Genomic DNA, 21843 nt, shown 5'->3' on the forward strand with positions numbered 1-21843 from the left:
GTTCACTCCCATATCATCTGTAGATTTGGGGTCCCAAAAGTGATCATCACGGATAATGGTGCTAATCTTAACAGCAATTTGATGAAAGAGGTATGTCAATAGTTTAAGATTATACATCGTAATTCCACACCATATCTCCCCAAGGCGAATGGAGCAGTTGAAGCAGCCAACAAGAACATCAAGAAGATACTGAGGAAGATGGTAGAAGGGTCCAGACAATGGCATGAGAAATTACCATTTGCATTGTTGGGTTATCGCACTACTGTTCGGACTTCAGTAGGTGCAACTCCTTATTTGTTGCTATATGGAACTGAAGCAGTAATACCGGCGGAAGTTGAAATTCCATCCCTTCGGATTGTCGTTGAGGCTGAGATTGATGATGACGAGTGGGTCAAAGCCCGATTGGAGCAGTTGAACTTGATCGATGAAAAGAGATTGGCAGCTGTGTGCCATGGAGAGTTATATCAAAAGAGAATGGCAAGAGCATACAACAAAAAGGTACGTCCCCGGAAGTTTGAAGTGGGCCAGCAAGTGTTGAAACGCATCCTCCCACAACAGGCTGAGGAAAAGGGCAAGTTCGCCCCGAATTGGCAAGGGTCATTCATTGTAACCAGAGTGTTGTCCAATGGCGCTTTATGTTTAACAGATATCGAAGGGAAATGCGTCGACATGGCTATCAATTCTGACGCAGTTAAGAGATATTATGTATGATTTCTTTTTATTGTAATCGTTGTTTGTTTGTACTTGACATTTATCGTAGAATGAAATGACGGAGGCAATTCTTTCTTCTATCCAAACACTTTAACCTTTGCTTCCCCTGTTGAGCCTTATTTATTCTTTCATACCCCTCTTTTGGAATCAATAATTAAAATGAAAGAAAAAGATAAGAGAAAATAATGATAATAAAGACAAAAGAAAGTCACAAGGAAAATAAAGGAAATGGGAACTACGTTTGACCTGATTCCTCAAAGAGGATACGTAGGCGCCTCACGGTTCGGTCATAGTGTAACAAAAAACAAAAATCCCCAAGCAAGAAAAAACTGGGGCAGAAGTTTGTGTTTATAATTTTGGGAAAGAAAGTTGATTCCAAGAGTTGTAATGTTTTACCCATCAAAATTATTTTGAACCTCTTGTTACCCTTTTTCTTTTAACCATACACAAAAACCCATATTGATGTCCAAAAAAGACATCCTGATCAGTATCCGAGAAGTGCTAAATCAATACAAATGGAAGTCAGGAATAACACTTTGATCCCCAGCAAAGAAGAAGATCATAAGCTGGAAATGAATTGATAGCCGAAATAATCCCCAACAGATAGAGTCATATCGGTAACACTCCGATCCCCAACTGAAAAATAAAATAAAATGAGAGAGTCTTATCGGTGAAAACATTCACAGTCACCATAAGGTGACGGAAGTTGAGAGAAATAAAATAACAGTCTTATCGGTGAAAACCTTCACAGGCACCGTAAGGCGACGGGAGTTGAGAGAAATGAGAGAGTCTTATTAGTGAAAACCCCTCGAAGGGCACTATGAGGGGACAAGACAAGATTGGCGGAAAGGATCCGCATTTGGCAAAGAGTTGAGTGCCTGTTTATCCCCAGCAATATGAGGTCGTCCGAAAGGTTGATTGATACAAATAGACTGGGTTGATTAATCCGGATTGCGCGACATGATCGTTTTGATCGATTATATCATTCAGATAAGTTCTTTTCTTTCCTTTTCCCCAGCATTTGTTCAGAAACACTTCTTCTTTTTCTATTTTTTGAGATCATCACTTTGTCATTTCTTGGTTTAAAGACTTTACCTCCCCAGCAATTGTTTTTGAAAAGGATTTTCAGAGCTTACTAACAGTCGCCAAAATAATGCAAAACAAAATGCAAATAGGACAGGCCCAAAAGATAAGGCGACAAAGCGAAAAGAGGTTGGTCTCAAGAACAAATGATGAATGGGTCTAGACCCCAAGAGGACCAAATTTCCAGGGGAAGTTGGAGAAAATGGAAAAGCAACAGTTAAAAGGTTCTGAGGATCCCCAGCAGACTTGCAAGACACAAGGACAACTCCGACAGATTCTCGACCAAACTCCACAATGGTCGGACAACACAGAGCGGGGAAGGAAGAGAAGAACTATCCCCAGCAGGAATATCAACCCCAGCAAGTTTTATAGCAAAGCAAGGAAGAGAAAAGAAGAACCATCCCCAGCAGAAATGGCACGACAACTCGCCCCGTTTTAAACTAACCAATTTTTCTTTGATTTGAAGCAGGGAAAGGGAATATTACTAACAACAGAAAGATAGGGTCACAAAGAAGATTATCAAACTGGGGCAGAAAAGTTTCGTTCATTTCGAAAATTTTCGAGAAGTCTAACACAGGTTTGGGAAAAAAGCGATATCCCTAGCAGTTTTTCGGGAGAAGGCAAAACAAGCTTTAAAGAAAGCAATGTCAGGAGGAAGGTAACACGAGTTTTAAGGGAAATAGTATTCGAAGGAAGAATATAAATAGAGAAAGAAATTTTTTAAGAGAAAAAAAAAAGGAAAAGAGGAAGACCAGCTTTGCAAAAGGAAACGGTTTGCAGAGGAATGAAACATCAGTCTTAAGGGAAGTAGTCATTGAAGGAGTAAGATAACACATTTTTGAGAAATGTTATCCCCAGCAGTTCACATAGAAGACAGTACAAGTTTTGAGGGAAGTAGTTTTGAAGAAAGATAATTCAAGACGGAAGGAAAGGGGTTGATAGCATCCCCAACAGGAGTAGCGCAACCAACCACCATGTTTAAACTCACAAGTTTCCTTTGTTTGAAACAGGGATGGAAGCCAGGTTCATATCAAAGCTTGGAAGGGTGAACTTTTCAGGTGTAATGCCCCAATTTTGCTTACGCAAAAGGCTATTTGAGAAGATCACACTTCACCACTAGGAAAAGCATTTCTTAGTCTAGGTCTTTCAGTTTTATTTTTACCCATAGGAGAGGCATTTCCTCCTAAGTTTATTTTACCCATAGGAGACGCACTTCCTCCTAAGTTTATTTTTACCCATAGGAGAGACATTTCCTCCTAAGTTTATTTTTACCCATAGGAGAGGTATTTCCTCCTAAGTTTATTTTTACCCATAGGAGAGGCATTTCCTCCTAAGTTTATTTTTACCCATAGGAGACGCATTTCCTCCTAAGTTTATTTTACCCATAGGAGACGCAGTTCCTCCTAAGTTTATTTTTACCCATAGGAAAAGCATTTCCTCCTAAGTTTATTTTTACCCATAGGAGAGACATTTCCTCCTAAGTTTATTTTTACCCATAGGAGAGGCATTTCCTCCTAAGTTTATTTTTACCCATAGGAGAGGCATTTCCTCCTAAGTTTATTTTACCCATAGGAGACACATTTCCTCCTAAGTTTATTTTACTCATAGGAGACGCACTTCCTCCTAAGTTTATTTTTACCCATAGGAGAGGTATTTCCTCCTAAGTTTATTTTTACCCATAGGAGAGACATTTCCTCCTAAGTTTATTTTTACCCATAGGAGAGGCATTTCCTCCTAAGTTATTTTTACCCATAGGAGAGGCACTTCCTCCTAAGTTTATTTTTACCCATAGGAGAGGCACTTCCTCCTAAGTTTATTTTTACCCATAGGAGAGGCATTTCCTCCTAAGTTTATTTTACCCATAGGAGACGCATTTCCTCCTAAGTTTATTTTTACCCATAGGAGAGGCATTTCCTCCTAAGTTTATTTTACCCATAGGAGACGCACTTCCTCCTAAGTTTATTTTACCCATAGGAGAGTCATTTCTTCCTAAGTTTATTTTTACCCATAGGAGAAGCATTTTCTCCTAAGTTTATTTTACCCATAGGAGACGCACTTCCTCCTAAGTTTATTTTACCCATAGGAGACGCACTTCCTCCTAAGTTTATTTTTACCCATAGGAGACGCATTTCCTCATAAGTTGAGTCATTGGAGTTTCACCTATAAGGAACACACTTCCTAGTCTTGACCATTTAAATTCATCTTTAGGAGACACACTTTTTTGTTTCATTCAGGTTTTAGGATAGCAGACGCATCTGCTAGTCAGAGTCTTGGTTTTACTCGTAGGAGACGCACATCCTAGTCTAGTCTCTAGTTCACTCTCATCATTGCATCAATAGTAGAAGTGGTTTACAATTTGGCTAACAACTCACAAATATTCCTAGTGCAAACTGGGGCAAAAATTTCGTTTGTTTTTGTTTACTTTGGTTGCAGGAGCCCACCTGGAGAACAGAGGAATACATTCAGTCTTTACATTTTAAGTGTTGAAGTTGGGAGCTCGCCCATATAACAGAGGAGTACATTCAAGTTGGAAGTCAGGAGCCCGCCTGTATAACGGAGGAATGCATTTCGAGATCAAGTCAGAAGCCAGTAATGCGGAGGGTTACAACAAAAATGCCCCCGGCATGAATCCCAGCAGAAATCAGAAGGAAGACCACAAGTCGAGCCGAAGTAGAGAAACAGTGGAGGAAACACAAATCAACGAGACATCAAGGCAACGAGAGACACAAGAGCAAGACTGAAGATCTAAATAAGATTTTGTGATGCATAGACTATAGTTTAGTCTAGCTTCTTGTTTTCTTTCAGCATGGTGTAATAAGGAGGTCAGTAAGTAGCGGCAGCAGTAGCAACAGTAGTAATAGTAAATCCACAGCTCCATGGTAGTCTCAGCTACCAAAACTTCCCGAACTACATTAACCGGATTCCCCTTTAGCCAGGGATATGTAGGAAACCTTTGAAGCAAAGGTTCGGTTAAATCTTTCAAAATTTGCTTCACACGGAGTACTAGGAGAGGCAAAAATCGCTCGTATCTGCTCACTTTATCTTTGCACGAAAACTCTTTGTGTTTTCGGACAAAGAGGGGCAGCTGTGAGCACGTGATTTTTTGCTTCACGAAAACTACTCCAAAAGAAATCAAAAATAAAATAAATTTCATCTGTGTACAATTTTGAGAATTTGCGTGACATTTTGGTAATTATTTTGTCCGTAAATGTTTACCCTTGTTGTGATTAATTAAAAAAATACAAAAATACATGTTGCATGCACATTCAAGATTTAATTGTACATTTTGGAATTAATTAAATCATGTTTTATTTTAAAAGAAAGAAAATCACAAAAAATATGTATTTTGTTGCGTTTTGTCATTTATGTGTGCCGTTGTGTAATTTTATTTTTTAATTAAATGTTTGACCTTGTGCGTTAATTATTGTTAAGGTTTAATTAACATTTTGTAGGCTAATTTTGGTTTTACAAATTATTTTTAGAATTTTATTGATTGTTAATTAAAAGTAGAAAAAGAAAAAGAGTTGAAAATAATAAAGAACACTCGGTTTTGGGCCAAAAATTAAAATGTAAGTAGGCCCAAACGAGTTGGCCAAGGCGTAAACCGGTCCGTCTCCTCAGAGGTGCCCGAACGGCACCGTTTTGTCACAGTTGAGCGGGGCCGTTGATCTCAAACGGATCAACGGCCAAGATAACTCTTTCATACCCGCTCCATGTACCCGACCCATCACCCGGTCAAACCGGACCCCCTGTTAGACCAAACGACAGCGTTTGCTCCTGTTAAAAGGATCCAGGCCGTTGATCATGATTGATCCAACGGCCAGGATTCCTCAGCCACTCCGCTATATAAACCCAAAATCACTACCCACCCCCATAGCCATTACCCCTTTCGTCCCTCACCTCTCAGAGACCAACCAAACTCCTCCCCCCTCGATAACCCTAGCCGCCACCAAATCCTCCCACCTGAAACCCGGCAGCAACAACGCTGCCGGCCGCCATAACCACACCACTGAACCTCCACACCACCCTGAACATGAATCCCTGGTCACTTAACTTCGAATCATCCCCAGTGTTCTTGAATCTTCAATCGAAGATTCGAGCCAAAACCCTAAATCACCTAATGAATCCCAAAATCACACCAACCACTCACCTGACCTCCCTCGTGCTTAAACCACCATTAATCCCGCTCGAATCTCATGAGAACCGCTCGAATCCCAAATCGAGCAAAAAAGAACCCTAGATGCCAAGAAGTCGGAGCTCGTCTAGATTGGGGGAAAACTTGAGGTCTCGACTGACCTTAGTCGAGTGTTCTCAGTCGAGAACACTCGATTAAGGTCCATTTGACCCCAAAAAAACTCGAAGTCAAGGTTGACGGAGCAGGGTCCATGTGGTTTAATTCCGGGTATCTTTTCTATTTTTATTTTTCATTCATTTTTTGTTGTTGTTCTTGACCTGCTTTATCTGGTTGTAATTCACGTTGGGTCAGTTAGTTTCTTCACCCTCTATTCTTAGTTGTTGCTACCTGTTTTAGGTTCAGTGTTGTTTTGTTTAATTAATCTTTCGATTGCTTGGTTACGTTATTTTTTCTCTTTCTCATCAGACCGTGTATTTGGTCCACTTTCAATAGAATTTTTGTTTGTTGTTGTCGATTGCCACTACTGACTGTGTGAATCATTCGAAAACATTTCATCAGTTAGTATGTTTAAGCCTGTTTGGGATTCTTCTTTCTTCTGCTTAGTTGAGGAAATTCGAAGTTATTTCAATATCAGTAATTCTCCTATGAGTTGTTCTGATAGTAGTAATTCAAAGGCTTTCAATATGTGTGTATCACTGAATCTCTCGTTTTTGTTTGATCTTGCTTAAGCTCAGTGTTTGTTGGAATTGGTTGGGTTGCATAACAGGCTAGGATCTGATGTGAATTGAACCTAGGATCACTTTTTGAACCTTAAGTTCATTAGGTTAGATTACAGTAATTTCAAGAACGTCAGGGGGGCATATTGGGGAGCTTATAAGTCTGAAAATGGTTTTGACGAGTGACCTGACAGGGAGGGTACTTAGGAACCATTAGTTTGTTATTTTATCTGTTAGTGCTGGTCTGGGAAACACAAGGGCAAGGGATGTTAATTGAGTATTATAATAGGCCCATAACATTAGAGTAATAATGAAATGAATTGATTAGTATTAGTGGGGAACAAAATATAAAAGCATGGGGGATTAGTTGCTTATTGTAAGCTGCCCATACCATTTGGGCACAAAACACCTGATAATGGGAAGTTAAAGGGTATGGGCAGGGCTAAGGTCTGAAGTTAATGATGCTTGCCTACTTTGCCTATAAAAAGGCTCATTTAGAAGAAAATAGGGGCTGGTTTTTTGATCCTCAGAAGCCAGAGAAAAACAAGAGTGTTGGGGTTGGTTTTTTTTTTTTTTTGATCCTTATAAGGCTAAGCTTTACATCAAAGAGTTTGAGCTTGTCTTTTTCTTTGAGTGTTTGACAAATCAGAAAACTATTGTTTCTTGTATTTGTCTGTGTTATTTTGGTACTGTTGGATTTTAGCTTGGTATTTTTCTAGTTTTCTATTGGTTGAGCACTGTTCCATTGGGTTACTGCTTGGTTTTCTGCTTGGTTTTTCTTTAAATCTGCCACGGGGTGTCTATTACTGGTTGTTATTAGCTTCACGGGTTGTTGCTGTGTTGCTGAATCTGCTGTGTTGCTGCTTACACTACTGCTGCTTCTACTGATTTTCCTCTACTTCTTTGCTTTCCAAATATCAGGTATTTATCTCAAAACTGAATGATGTATAAATGTCAAGTTGATTAAAGCCTATTTGGAAGAAAGAATGAAGTGCAAGCACTACTGTTATGGCATTGGTTTCTATGCCATTTTATTTCCTAATTATTTTGAATGTTTAAGTTCTGTTAGATGGGTAATGGTAATATAGAGATTTGAATAATTAGGATCTGTTATAATTTGTGTAATTTGGACTAGGTGAACCTGTAATATGTGATGGACTGTGATGAAATGAGGAATTGTTGAGTATGAATGTATAAATATTTTGGCCGTCGAGTATTAGTTGAGATTGATTTGAATTGATGGTCGTTGGTTAAGTTGATTTCCAGTATTATCAAAAACACTTTCAATATGTGAATAGGAAGAATGTAAGCTATCGAAGTACGGTGATACCGTTTCTCAACATGGCCAATTTTAGATAACATGAATCAGTATAAAAGTTCGAGTTCTCGAATTCAGAGAGTTTAGAGTAAAGTTGTGGTTTAAAAGGCAGGAATTATTGTTAAGTAGATACAATTAGTAAGGATAATTATAGGCAGTTCATTTTAGGCTAGTGTCACTAGATCTTGACTTTTCAATTCTCATTGTAGCCATGTTAATATTCAATTCAAGCTCGTAAATCGACACTTTAACAAATTGAGTAATAGTAAGGGATTTGAAACTCGAATTAGTTTGCAAATATATTTGTAACTATGGTTATAGGAGCTTCTGTAGGATAAGGAAGTCGAAGTTCGGTCATTTCCTAATTCATGTTCGCTATCGTACCATTGGCTCATTATTTGGCATACAGTGCGTAGTTTCGGTTTCATTCTTTTTGAAATAGATTCGAATGCGGTTTTCCTTAGGTTTAGTTTTAAGCCAGTAATTGATTAGAATTCTTTCATTTTTAAAGACGAACAAAAATAGAAGAATGTAGCCACTTTAGGGTGGTCCTTTTAAAAATAAACGAGATGAGCCTCGCCGAATAAAACGCAAAGATTGCAGGGCCCTCACAAATGTATATATATTAATTGCTTAGAACTCGGGATCGGCTGCTAGCGAGTTTCACGGCCCTTTCCCAAAACAACAATGTGCTAGTACTTTTAATAAGGTTACCTTCTTAAACCTGGGTGTACATTGATGTGACCCAAATCCAAATCCCAACGAAGTCAAAAAATGCGTCGACAAATCACATGTACACTGGTTGTGACGTGGTTCGAGATACGTTTCCATGACGTTGCAAGTCTTTTAAAAAAATAAGGAATGAGACGAGCCTCGCCAAACAAAAAATACACAGGATGCGGGGCCCTCTATACGTGTTTGTGAAGTTGCTTAGATTTCGGGACGGGCCGTTTAGCAAAATTTCATGGCCTCGCCAAAATGACACTACGCTAGTCTCTTAGGGAGCGTCTTTAATAAAATTACTTCTTTAAGTACGGGTGTGCATTTATGCAACCCAAATCTAAATCTTAACGGAGTCGAAACGTGTCTATGACCACGGGTACATTGATTGTGACGAGGTTCGAGATACGTTTTCACGACGTTGCAATTCTTTGCTAAAAATAACAATAATAATAATAAAAGCGGTAAAAAGTCATAATTCGCACTGAGTACATAATTGTTAAAATCAGATAAATAAGCCGAATATAACAGTTGAGCGACCGTGCTAGAACCACGGAACTCGGGAATGCCTAACACCTTCTCCCAGCTTAACAGAATTCCTTATCCAGATTTCTGGTACGCAGACTGTAATTTAGAGTCATTATTTTCCTCGATTCGGGATTAAAACCGGTGACTTGGGACACCCTAAATCACCCAAGTGGCGACTCTGAAATAAATAAACAAATCCCGTTCAATTATCCTTTAATTGGAAAAAACTCCTTCAACCCTTCGCGGGGGCAGAAAAAGGAGGTGTGACAACCCGCACAAAGGATCATATCTGGGAGAAGTCTGAGTATCCCGTGAGCTGCTAATACTTCGGCCTTTGGCCTACCAAGAGTCTCTTTTACCATATTGTTATTTACAGTGTGCTTGAGGACATTGCACAATTTTAAGTGTGGGGTGAGGAAATTTTCTGGGTGATTTTATATGCTATCTTAGCTTAGTTGTAGTACGCGTTCTTAGTGTAGTAGTTTTTGTTAAATATAAAAAAGAAAAAAAAAACAGAAAATTGAGTCTTTTCCTGATGATGGATTTTGTGGACAGCTTTCTTGAGGGATTAAAGTCCAATAAAAAAAACTCAAAAATATTTTCTTTTTATTTCTAGTTAGTTTTAGTTAGATAATAATCCCTCTTGGTTTTTCTTTGTGCATCGATTCTTTTCCAAGGGATGTAACTTGAACCGGGTAATTTTTTTTTATTTTTTAGGATTAGATTTTTCTTCTTCTTTATTGTAGGAGTACAAAAAGATGGAGAAGAAAAACTTTTGTGACTTGTTTGATACTATCATATTTAGGCCTAAGCTTGAGTCGTACTTTCCTCTGAGTGCTTGAGTAATGAATAAAATACCAGACTTTCTGACATCTAAGCTTAGGGTTGTGACTCTGTATATAACTTATTCTTATTTTATGGTTCGTGATGATCTGTCTGTCTTAGAGTGGAATTGATCCATCTTGATTGATACTTGTGCCATGTGGGGTGAGGATTTCTTACATATATTTCATGTTTTGCATCTTAGTCTAGAACTTGCTCTGCATGTTATTGAAGCGAAATAAAAGTGTTGCTTTGTTTAGAAGATGATAATAGGCTTTCTTTGATATGTCTTGTGAATTTTAGCCTGTTAAGATATTATACTACTAGTTAGCCCTTTGAGCTTGTAGGCTGTTGTTTGGAAGCCGTATTTTTTGCCTTGATCCTTTTGTTGAATCCCTAATTTTTGCACCATGCTTCCTTGAACACTGTTGTTTAGACCGTGATATTATAGCTGAGTGAAAAATGGCAACCAATGATAGCTGAACAGTGATGAAAAGGCCTTCTTGAAAAGAATGTGACATGAAAAAGAAAAAGAGAATGAAAAAAATTGCTTTGAAAAAAAACGTTCTTAATATGAGGGAAATACTTGTGAAGCAATAGATGAAGAGAGGGCTGAAAAATAAAAGTGAAGAGTAGAAAATAATGGGTGATGAAGTCTAAAAGTGCAAAGTGCTTAGGGAAGTGTAAGTCACTATTATATAATTATCCTACCCGCCCCTTAGCCAACATTACAACCCGATAAAGTCCTATTTGATTCTATTCGAGCATACTTATTTAGTGGAGATGTACATAATGGGCAAGCCTATGGTTCTTTGTGCATACATGTGAATTCGTTGTGAGTGCGAGAGTTGTTCTTTGATGCAAAGTCCTTAAATTGTATTCATTCTTCGATTTGAGTGTATGGACTATTTTTCCTTGTAAGGGAACTTGTTTCATGATAGATAGGTGATGTTATTAGCTTCTTTGACAGAGTAGGTGAGCGAGCTTAAATTTGGTAAGTTAGAGTCCGTCTCTGAGGTTAAGAGGTTAATTTTGTTGTTTGTTTGTAACTTGTATATTTTGCACGATGATCAGGAAGTATATACCTAATGGTTTGAGTTGCTATAGGGCCTAATTGTTAGTATCTGCCGAAGTGGTGGTGTTTCTAGGCTTGATTTATTGAGAGTGGTTTTAATGCTTACTCGAGGACGAGCAAGATTCTAAGTGTAGGGGTGTTGATGTTCGGTCAAAAATGCATATATTTTTTCATTGTTGCCTCATGTTCTAGTACTTTTAATCATCTTTTAAGTATTAATTATATTATTTTGTGCTTAATATTATATTTTAATTGTGTAGGAATAAAGCAGTGCGGAAATAAAAAAAATTGAAGCAAAATTAAATAAAACAAGGAAGAATAAAAAGAAAATAAAAATAATTAAAAAAAGGGGGGACACCCTTTGGATTTTGTCCCCCCCTCCCCCAAGTGGAGACAACAAAACATAGATAAATTGCATTCTAAATGCAATTGGTGAAGTAACGCAACTAAGGAAAGAATTGCAAAAACGTGAAAAGCTCATTGCTTTCAGCGCCAGGACCACAGCTTGGCGCTGCCCTGGACGTTCAAAACGTGAACATGTTCTATTTCGATTGGGACTCGGTTATTTCGACTCCAAGACGCCCCCAACTCATATAAAAGCCAACCTAAACATATTTTGGAGGGAGGAGGACGTTTTTGAGAAGAAAACACAAGCACAGAGCCGCCGTGAAGAGCGGAATTCATCAAGTTCCATCTTTCTTCCACCAAACTAAGTATTTTGTTTATGTTTCTTTGTATGATTTGTTGTTTGACTACTATGTCTATGTGGAGCTAAACTTCACGTTCTAGAGTTGTGGTTCTTTCGTGACTATTGTTATTCGAATATTGATTTTGATTTCTTAGTTTATCGTATTGGTTTATTTATTCAATCCTGCACTTAATTATTTGATTGTTTGATCACCAATTAAATACTATCTACGAATCTAGAATTGAACTCGAAAGTGGGAATTCTAGATTGTATATAGGATTGAGTCGAGCAAGCTTGAACCTGGGCATCGGGGAACAGATTCGCGGTTAGGATAGACATATACCTAATTGCTTTGCTTGGTTGATTTACAAGAATTATAAATGCATTCTTGTTAGTTCTAATTCCATAGACATATAGACGTTAGGTTAGCTTAAATATGCGAGTAAGAGCTCGACAGATTCTTATGAGCAATATTAACCCTGTCAACCAATAAATCAGATAAATTAATTAGTCAATTCAATTGAAGAATATAATATGATTGTTAGATAGCCCATAACCCTAGATAAATTTTCATCTCATTGATAACATAAAAATCTATTCTTCCTCTGTTCAAAGTTCATTATTTGTTTTTATTTATTTTAATTAGTTTAGAATCAAATACTTCTAGTTTTAATTCTTGCATAGATAATTAGGATATTCTAATTTAGTTAATAGTTAATCACAAGTTCTCGTGGGTTCAACATCCGACTTTTAGTTACTTTATTACTTGACGATCACGTATACTTGCGTGTGCGTTTGGCCGCAACAACGGTTATGTTGTACCACTCAAGAGTTAGAATGATCATTTGTTACAACTCATATCTACATGTGTTAGTTCATGCCATATATTAGTTAACATAAATCCAAGAAGGAATTATCTTTGAGATGATAAGAAGTTAATCATATTGGTCTTAAGTGATACAAGAGTGTATAAGGGTGATTAACAAGTATTAGAAGTTAAACGAATCAAGGATGTTGTAACTCATATTTTCAGGTAAATCTAGCGGTGCTTAATACACTCAAGAGGTCATGTATTAAGGTATTTTAATCATATAATATCCATATCATAAGTCTTGAAGTCAAACGAGTTATGAAACAAAAGTCGACAAAAGTTGTCGCAACTTAGGTTCATAATTTTACTTAAACATTAGGTCAAATGTTTCTAAGATTTTCTCCTAATTTACAAGGAATTACGGGGTGATCTACCCACAAAATTAAATAACAATGAGTCTAGTTTCTAACGCATTAAACCGTTCATCGATACGATCTCGAAGTAGAGAGATATTCGCGTTTTCGCGAGACTGCGCCAAGCACCTCTCTATGGGGCCCACTAAGGCGGTTTAAGATATTTGGACCTATATAGGATGCCTCCAACCCGTTTTAAGTCATTTCTTTTCACTATTTTCAGACCTTAGAACCCTAGGAACATCCTCTCAAGGTTCTCTCAAGATTCAAGACCCAAAAAAGGGGCAAACAACACAAATCAAGTGTCGGGAATTCCGTGGCGCTAGTAAGTCTCTTGTTCTTCTTGTTGTTGCTCATTTTTGTGTTGTTCCAGCTCGTGTGGGAGGTTGTTTTAAAGGGTTTATGTTCTGTAAATACTCCCTCATGTTCTTAATATCAATCCTAGGTGATTTCAAGCCTTCTAAAGTGATTCTAGTGCCGAAAAACACTAATTGATCGCTAGTTTCGCTTTTTTGTTGTTGTGGCAGCATTGGAGGGATATTTCATGGAAATTTAAGGTCAAATTGGAGTTTTTCTTTCTGTATAAAGGTAAGGAACCTCTTACTCTATATGTATTTAAGATTATCCAAGTTGCGGCTAAGCCATTGAAGCTAGAACTTGTGAAATATATATCGAAAGGCTTGGTAGTAATGTTATTGTTTTGTGGACTGTTTTGCGTTGTTGTTGGGCTGCGTATTTTACTACTATCTTGTGGAGTTTTGGAGGAGGAAGGGTGTGGAGAAACACCATATATATGTAGGGTTATGGGCTGATAGTTATTCGTAACATTTCCAGGTTGTTTGACACGACTACGGTGGTCGTCGTATGTATGGAGTGATTAGGCTGTGTGTGGACTATTTTGGGAGGCTCAATATGTTTATTATTGATGTTGTTTGGGCTGTTTGGTGATTGTTTTGAATGGTGTGAGGTCATATATATAGGGGAGGTGCTGTCCGTTTCATCGTAAAATAGGTTGTGGTCGATACATAATAGTTATGACGCTTAAATGATAACGATAGTATCGTTTCTCTTATTGTAGACTAAGGAGTTTTGACAATTGCATAGCTTGAGATTGGGGCAGTATATACAAGGTATGTGAGGCTATCCCTTTCCTTCTTTTGCACGACTCCGATTGTACATAATGTAATGAACGAGCTTCCAAGATACTCTACTCTTAGAAGCTAGCAGTACTTACATTGTTTTCCCTCTTATGGAACGATTGATGTTAATGTTGCTTCTCTTATTCTTATGTTATCAATGTTGTTGGTACTTCCTGATTCTTATAAGGTTCATAGTGAAGAGTTAGTCCTAATAACGTGTACAGAGGATACCGACCTTACGTCACTCCGAAAGGTTTAGAATGTGATTCCATGAGTCGAGCATGCATTATATATATGTATCTATTTTACTCTACCGAGCCACGCTATAGTTGGCCGGGTACGGCACCTATTGTGCAACCACTGATCAGTTGGGTTTTACCGAGCTCCACGTGGCCGGGTACGATTCTACCGAGCCTATTATGGCCGGGTACGTTTTTTACCGAGCCTATTATGACCGGGTACGATATGATGATGATGATGATGCCCACAAAGGCGAATGTTTTAAAAGTTTATGTATTTATACATATGTATCATGCATTTCATGTCAGTAGCCCTCAGAGGTACTCAGATGTTACAGGTTGTATATTCTCTATCCCTGCTTACATTACTGATCGTATTTATGGTTCCCTGCCTTACATACTCAGTACTTTATTCGTACTGACGTCCTTTTATTTGTGGACGCTGCATGTCGTGCTGCAGGTCCTGATAGACAGGCAGGTGCAGCTCCCCCACCACAGTAGGCTGTCCAGTTCAGCGGTGATTGGCGAGATCCCTTCTCCGGACTTGCCTTGGTCTTGGTATGCATTTTTGTTATAGACATTATGGGTATGTCGGGGCCCTGTTCCGGCTATGTTGCAGCACTTATGTTCCTTTAGAGGCTCATAGACAGGTGTCGACTCATGTATAGTTTGGTATGCCTTGTCGGCTAGTTTTTGTTGTATAGTCTTTCATGGTAGCGTGGTAGCTCGTACCTTATATATAGTTTCTTGATTGTCTGGTCATCCCATATTATATATGTTCATGCCATCAGTTTTTATTGTTGGTTGTCCATGATCCATGTCTACCATTTATATTGATCTCGTCATCCGTAAAAGATAATAAAGAAGGTTAGATAAAATGTACGTTGGTGCTCGGCAAGTATGGTCGGGTGCTAGTCATGGCCCTCCAATTTGGGTCGTGACATCATTGCTAGCATTTCATGCAAAAAAATAAAAGCAGCCCGGTGCATTAAACTCCCGTTATGCGCGGGGTCCAGGGAAGGGCCGGACAACAGGCTCTATCGTACGCAACTTTACTCTCCATTTCTACAAGAGGCTATTTTTACGGGTCGAACTCGTTACCTCCTGGTCACATGACAGTAAATTTATCAGTTACGCCAATGCTCCCCTTCCAAAATCATAAGATATTGAGGTGAGGTGGTCTGTCATATCAGATAGAGATCAGACACTATGATACACACATGGTGGTTAATTGCTGTCAGTATCTATAAGAAGGAGTTGATGAGATTTACTAAGTACCTATATACTCACATTTCAATTTCAATTTCAAATTTTGTATATTCAAGTAGATTTTCAAGCGAGTATTATTTTAGAGTATTCATTATCGAAGGAAGACAACATTTAAGTTTATTTTGAGAAGTGCTTTTGAAAAAAGTACTTTTGTAGAGAAGCGGTTTGTGTTTGGCTAATCAGTCTGCACTTTTGAGAAATAATTTATGTTTGGCCAAACTTTTTAGAAAGTGCTTTTAAGTGTCAAATTACAAATAAAGACATGAATAGATTTACTTAATAATTAATATTATAAGTAAATAAATAATCTCAAAATTTTGTTATTACATGCAATAATTAATAAAAAAAAATCATTTTATTCAAGTAAAATATGAAAATAAAATTAAAAAGTACTTAATTCTTTTAATATAAGTTAAATATATTAAAATTCCTTCAACAAATATAAAAGCATTCATCCCTAAAGTCACTATATATTAAAAAGTTTTCCTAAAAATAAGAAGAAATATTTATAAATTAATATCCTAAGTATTAGGTTTAAGGGTTATTTTGGTATATACTATATTTTGTTAAGGGTATTTTAGGTAAGAAGAAAAGTCAAAACTGCTTCTGCTTCTGCTTTTGGAAAAAAGCTACTTTTTTCTGCTTCTCTGAAACTGCTTCTTCTTTTTCCCAAAAGCACTTTTTTCCCCAAATAAACTTGGCCAAACACCTCAAGTTAGGGGAAAAAAGCACTTTTGGCCTCTTGAGAAGCTTGGTCAAACAGGCTATTAATCTGTTTGAACTTATTTGTATTGCACATATACCTTACAATTATATATGGTTACTTAGTTCATATATACCTTAATTATATATGGTAAGTCAATAAGGTTGAAGGGATGAAGTCCGAGAGGTACCAATCTTTCCTTCTACAATTATATCGGGTTACTTAGTTCATATATACCTTAATTATACTCGAAAGAGTGCATAAAGATAGAATTGGTAATAACTCGAAAGAGGATTAATTACCAATTAGAGTAGGGCCCATGATTAATACTAATTACTATTCAAGAAGATTCAGTAGGACAATATAGTTAATTAAGTCGTAATTGTGGGAACTCATTACCTAGATTATCCTTTATAGTTATCGATTGTCTTTTAATTAGTTATTCGTTGTAACTTACTTAACTAAGTACTCTTAATAGATTAATTTTTAGGTTGTGACGATCATAATCCTATTAATGGTTACATCTTATTCTCTGTGGATTTTACACTAAAAGTACTTTTCGTTACTATACTTGCAACTCACTAGTCTCTCGTTTGTCTTGAATAATTGAATCTATTTATTTGTTTATTTACCGGAAAATAAGTTAAATTAGTTGGAGGTCATATTTTATTCTCATCCTTTGTCCATATATCACTTTTTGATTTTTCTTAACTTTCCTTGTTAAGCAATCTCAATTTCAATATTCTTTCCTTAAGCTCAAAATTTCTCATCTCAAAAAATTTAGACTAACATAAAGTACTATAACTTGATCATGTCATTGATATTATATGAAATCTTTTTGACTAGCACTTGTATTTTTACGTTTTACAAATTATTAGAATATACTGATCGAATTTCACCCTAATCTAATAAAATATTAAAATGAGATGCAAAACATATTTTTCGTAATTTTTCATTGTAAATTACACGATTACAATTTGTTATATTCTTTCAGCGATTGGGCCCTCCTACTAGGTAGTGACAGTTGATCACATATTGTTTAACTTTTTTGTAGTTCTTGAATATTTCTAAAGCTTTACTTTAGGTCAAACCAATTTTGAGCAAGATACTATTGATAAACATCATGTATTAAATTATCTGATGTTGATACCAGCTAGTTTAAGCGGCAGTGATTAACGAAGGGAAGATATCTAGGATATCTGAAATTGAAACAAAAGATTTGAGTGACTAGCTAAAGAAATATTTCGTACAAATCATTATAGTTAAATAGTTTCTACGGCTATTAAGAATAGCTTCTATATGTATGTAAATGATTAGGTAGAATATTATCATTTTAGTACATTTGGTTAGATATGAGTATTGTTTCGAAATATTTAATCCTATATTATTTCTGTAGGTTTCTAAAGTTTAACCAACTTCAAGTAAGATATTACAAAGGAACCTCGTGTATGAAATTATACCTCTTCCCCAAGGAGGGGGTAAATAGGATAGTTGAGCACATATGAGATTCTTCATTTTTGCAATTTTAGTTTTTGAATGTTTCTAAGGATTACCTTTAGATCCAAATAATTCCGAGCAAGTTGCTATAGATTAATCTTACGTATTAAATTGTCTGATCTTGATACTAGCTAATTAAACACAACGTAAGGATAAATGGATGATCTTTAAGGGTGTGTTTGGTATGAAGGAAAATATTTTTCGAAAAATATTTTTTAAGTTTTCCATGTTTATTTGGCTTAAATGTTTTGGAAAACATTTTCCTCATGAACTCATTTTTTTCTAATCGGAGGAAAATGTTTTCCCTATCAAGAGAAGGAAAAATATTTTCCAAAACTCTTTTTCAACATTCCCCACCCTATTCCCCATTCCCACCAACCACCCCCACACCCCCACCAACCCTCAGCACCCCCGCCCCACCCTCACCCTTAATAAAAATATTATTAGTAGTACTTTCTTTTCATGTTATAGATAAAAAAAAATTCATTTTAACAAAATAAGTATTTTCTTTTTATGATGTAGAAAAAGTATTTTTTTTATTTTAATAAAGTGATTACTTTATTTTCATGTTGTAGAAAGATTACTTTCTTTTTCAACTGTAACGATCCGACCGGTCGTTTTGAGCTCTAGCGCGCCTTTCGGCGGTTTGAGGCCATGAGTAGCTTCACTTCAGGTATTATGACTTGTACGTGTGGTCGGAATTGAATCTCGGGAAGTTCAGAGTTGATATGGAAAGAAAATTCTAATTTCGGAAGCTTTAAGTTGGAAGAATTGACTAATGTTTGATTTTTAAGTAAACGACCTCGAAATTGGGATTTGAAGGTTCCAACAGGTTCGTATGATGATTTTGGACTTTGGCGTATGTCCGGATCGGGTATTGGATAACCCGGAAGAATTTCGACGCCTATTGTGGAAAGTTGGCATTTTGGAAAATTTTCATAAATTTGGGTTGAAGTATATTTTAATGTTATCGACGTTCGTTTGGAATTTCGAGCCTAGAAATAGCTCTGTATGGTGATTCTGGTCTTAAGAGCACATCCGAATGTGAATTTGGAGGTTCGTATGTCATTTTTGGAGTCATTTGGCGGAAGTTGGAATTTGAAGGCTTTTGGAAAGTTTGACTGGGAGTGGGCTTTTTGATATCGGGGTCAGATTCTGATTCCGAAAGTTGGAGTAGATCCGTAATGTCGAATGTGACTTGTGTGCAAAATTTGAGGTCAACCGGACGTGATTTGGTAGGTTTAGGCATCGAATGTAGAAGTTTGAAGTTCTAAAGTTTATTACGCTTTAATTGGGGTGCGATTCGTGATTTCGACATTATTTGATGTGATTTGAGGCCTCGAGCAGGTTCGTGTTATGTTTTGGAACTGGTTTGTGTGATTGGATAGGGTCCCGGGGGCCTCGGGTGTGTTTCGGGGTAGTTTCGGGCTAAGTTTGGATGAATTGCTATTGCTGCTTTGTTGGTGCAGGTTTTGTCCTTCGCGAACGCAGAGGGTGAGATGCGTTCGCGAAGAAGGAATTTGGATTGGGGGCTTTTTCTTCTTCGCGTTTGCGACAGGAGGGTCACGTTGGCGAAACGCTGGGCAGTGGTGCTTCGCGTTCGCGAGCCTTGTCTCGCGTTCGCGTAGAGTAGATGGAGAGCTGAAGCAGGTTGTGCTTCGCGAGTGCGAGGGGCTTGCGGCGTTCGCGAAGAAGAAACGTTGGTACTGGGTTTGCTAAGCTTCGCGAACGCGAGGGTAGTGCCGCGTTCGCGAAGAAGGGGCGGATTGGGCAGTGTCTTTTAAAGATAGGGATTTGGCCATTTTTATCTCATTTTCTCCATGAATCAACCTAGGAGCGATTTTGGAGCACCATTTTCATCAGCAATCATGAGGTAAGTGATTTCTACTAGTTGTGAGTTAAATACAAGGTTTATATATGGATTTAGATATGAAAGTTTGTAGAAATTTGAGATTTTGAAGAAAGACCTAGAAATTGGTATTTTTGAATTTTGATCACGAATTTGGGAATGAAATTTAGAATAAATTAAATATTTGAGTTCGTGAGGTTATGGGTAATGTTTATCTTCAAAAAAATTTAGAATCCGGGCACGTGGGCCAAAGGATTGATTTTATCGACTTTTCAAGCGGAGTTGGAAATTGTTTAAATTGATTAATTATGGGTGTTAGAACACGTTTTGATTGGTTTGCACATTGGTTGCGTAGTTTTGGACCGTCAAGCATTTGATTTGAGGTGTTAGAGTGGCGTCAGAGCCGGCTATAGAACTTCGGAGCGAGGTAAGTCTCTTTTCTAACCTTGTAAGAGGGAATTAACCCCATAGGTGAATTGTTTAATATGTGCTTCTATTTGTGGGGGCTACGTACGCACGAGGTGACTAGAGTCTGTACACAGCTACTAATTATGCTTATGTCCGGGTAGTCTAGGACCCAAATCATATTATATTTGTGATGTTTGCACCCTACTTGTTAATCTAATTATTTAAATCATATTGGAACTTGATAAAAGAATTGTAAAAGGTTAAACTTCATTTACTTGAGTTTTGGAAGGGTCACTTGACTGTTGATGAGTTTATATTTCTTTGAATATTAACCCTCAATAAATCTTGAATAGGTTATTTTAATGTATTTTTCTCTTCTTGCGGAGCGGGCCGAACGCCTCGGTAGCAGATAGATGCATCTGTGGTTCGTGTCGTTCGACCCTTGACAGTGCACAATTTATACATTTGTATGTTGGATCCGGGAGTACGACCTCGGCATAACTCGTGCTTAAAATTCTTGAAAATCCATCTATAATCAATAATGTTTCATTGGCTTGAGAGATTAATTTGTTAAATCATGGAAATTAATTTGGGGTTTATCATCCGTGAAAGAACTGTTTACTTACTTCTTGTTATTGAGATTTCAGTTGTTTTTACATAATCCATGCTTAATTATAATATTGGTATTTTATTGTTAGCACATAATAAGTGTCGGAGTCGACCCCTTGTCACTACTTCTTCGAGGTTAGACTAGATACTTACTGGGTACGCGTTGATTTACGTACTCATACTACACTTGCTGCACATTTTGTGCAGGTACATATATGTCTAGTGGTCTTGTGGGCGTAGAGGCGTGGTTATTACGGGGACTTAGGTGAGCTGCATCCCATGTTACGAATACGCAGCACATAGAGTCTCCATCGGAATTATTTACACTCTCCTGTCTATTTGTATTCCGGACAGATGTTATATTTTACTATATTTCCTAGTTGATGCTCATGCACTTATGACACCGGGTTTTGGGGGTGCTTATAGGTTGTTCAGTATTGTACTTATGAAACTATTATCATTTACTCTGTAAATTATATCTTTTACTATTTAATTGAAAGAAATTATGATTTCAAAAATACTAAAATGAGTAAATAAGTTAATCATTTATTATTGGCTTTCCTGACGACAATGTTAGACGCCATCACGACCTTTAATGGATTTTGGGTCGTGACATCAACCAAAAAAGAGTATTTTCATTTTAGTTGGGAAGAGGAGATCAGGCAGGACATGGCGAGGCTTCAGATTTCTAAGGACATGGCCCTTGATAGAAAGCTGTGGAGGTTGAGTATTAGGGTTGTAAGTTAGGAGGTAGTTGAGTCTAACCTTACTTCGTACCTTTGTGAGGCTAGTCTGGTAGGGTTTTTGTCGAAGTTAGTTAGTGACAATGTTGGGTCTTACTACTCTTTTGTTTTCCATAGTGTCGGGTCTATGTACTGTCTATCGCTTTTGCTTTGCATCTACTTTCTCCCTTTCATGATATTATTTTTCATATAGTTTCTATAGGTGGTACTAATGTTGTCTCTTTTCGTCTTCTTGAGTCGAGAGTCTTTCGGAAACAGCCTCTCTACTAGGGGTAAGGTCTGCGTACACGTTACCCTCCCCATACCCTACTAGTGAAATTTTACTGGGTCGTTATTGTTGTTATGAAGCATAAATTTCAACGTTGTT

This window comes from Nicotiana sylvestris, chromosome 6, assembly GCF_000393655.2.
Source record: "Nicotiana sylvestris chromosome 6, ASM39365v2, whole genome shotgun sequence".
In the NCBI taxonomy this organism is placed as follows: domain Eukaryota; kingdom Viridiplantae; phylum Streptophyta; class Magnoliopsida; order Solanales; family Solanaceae; genus Nicotiana; species Nicotiana sylvestris.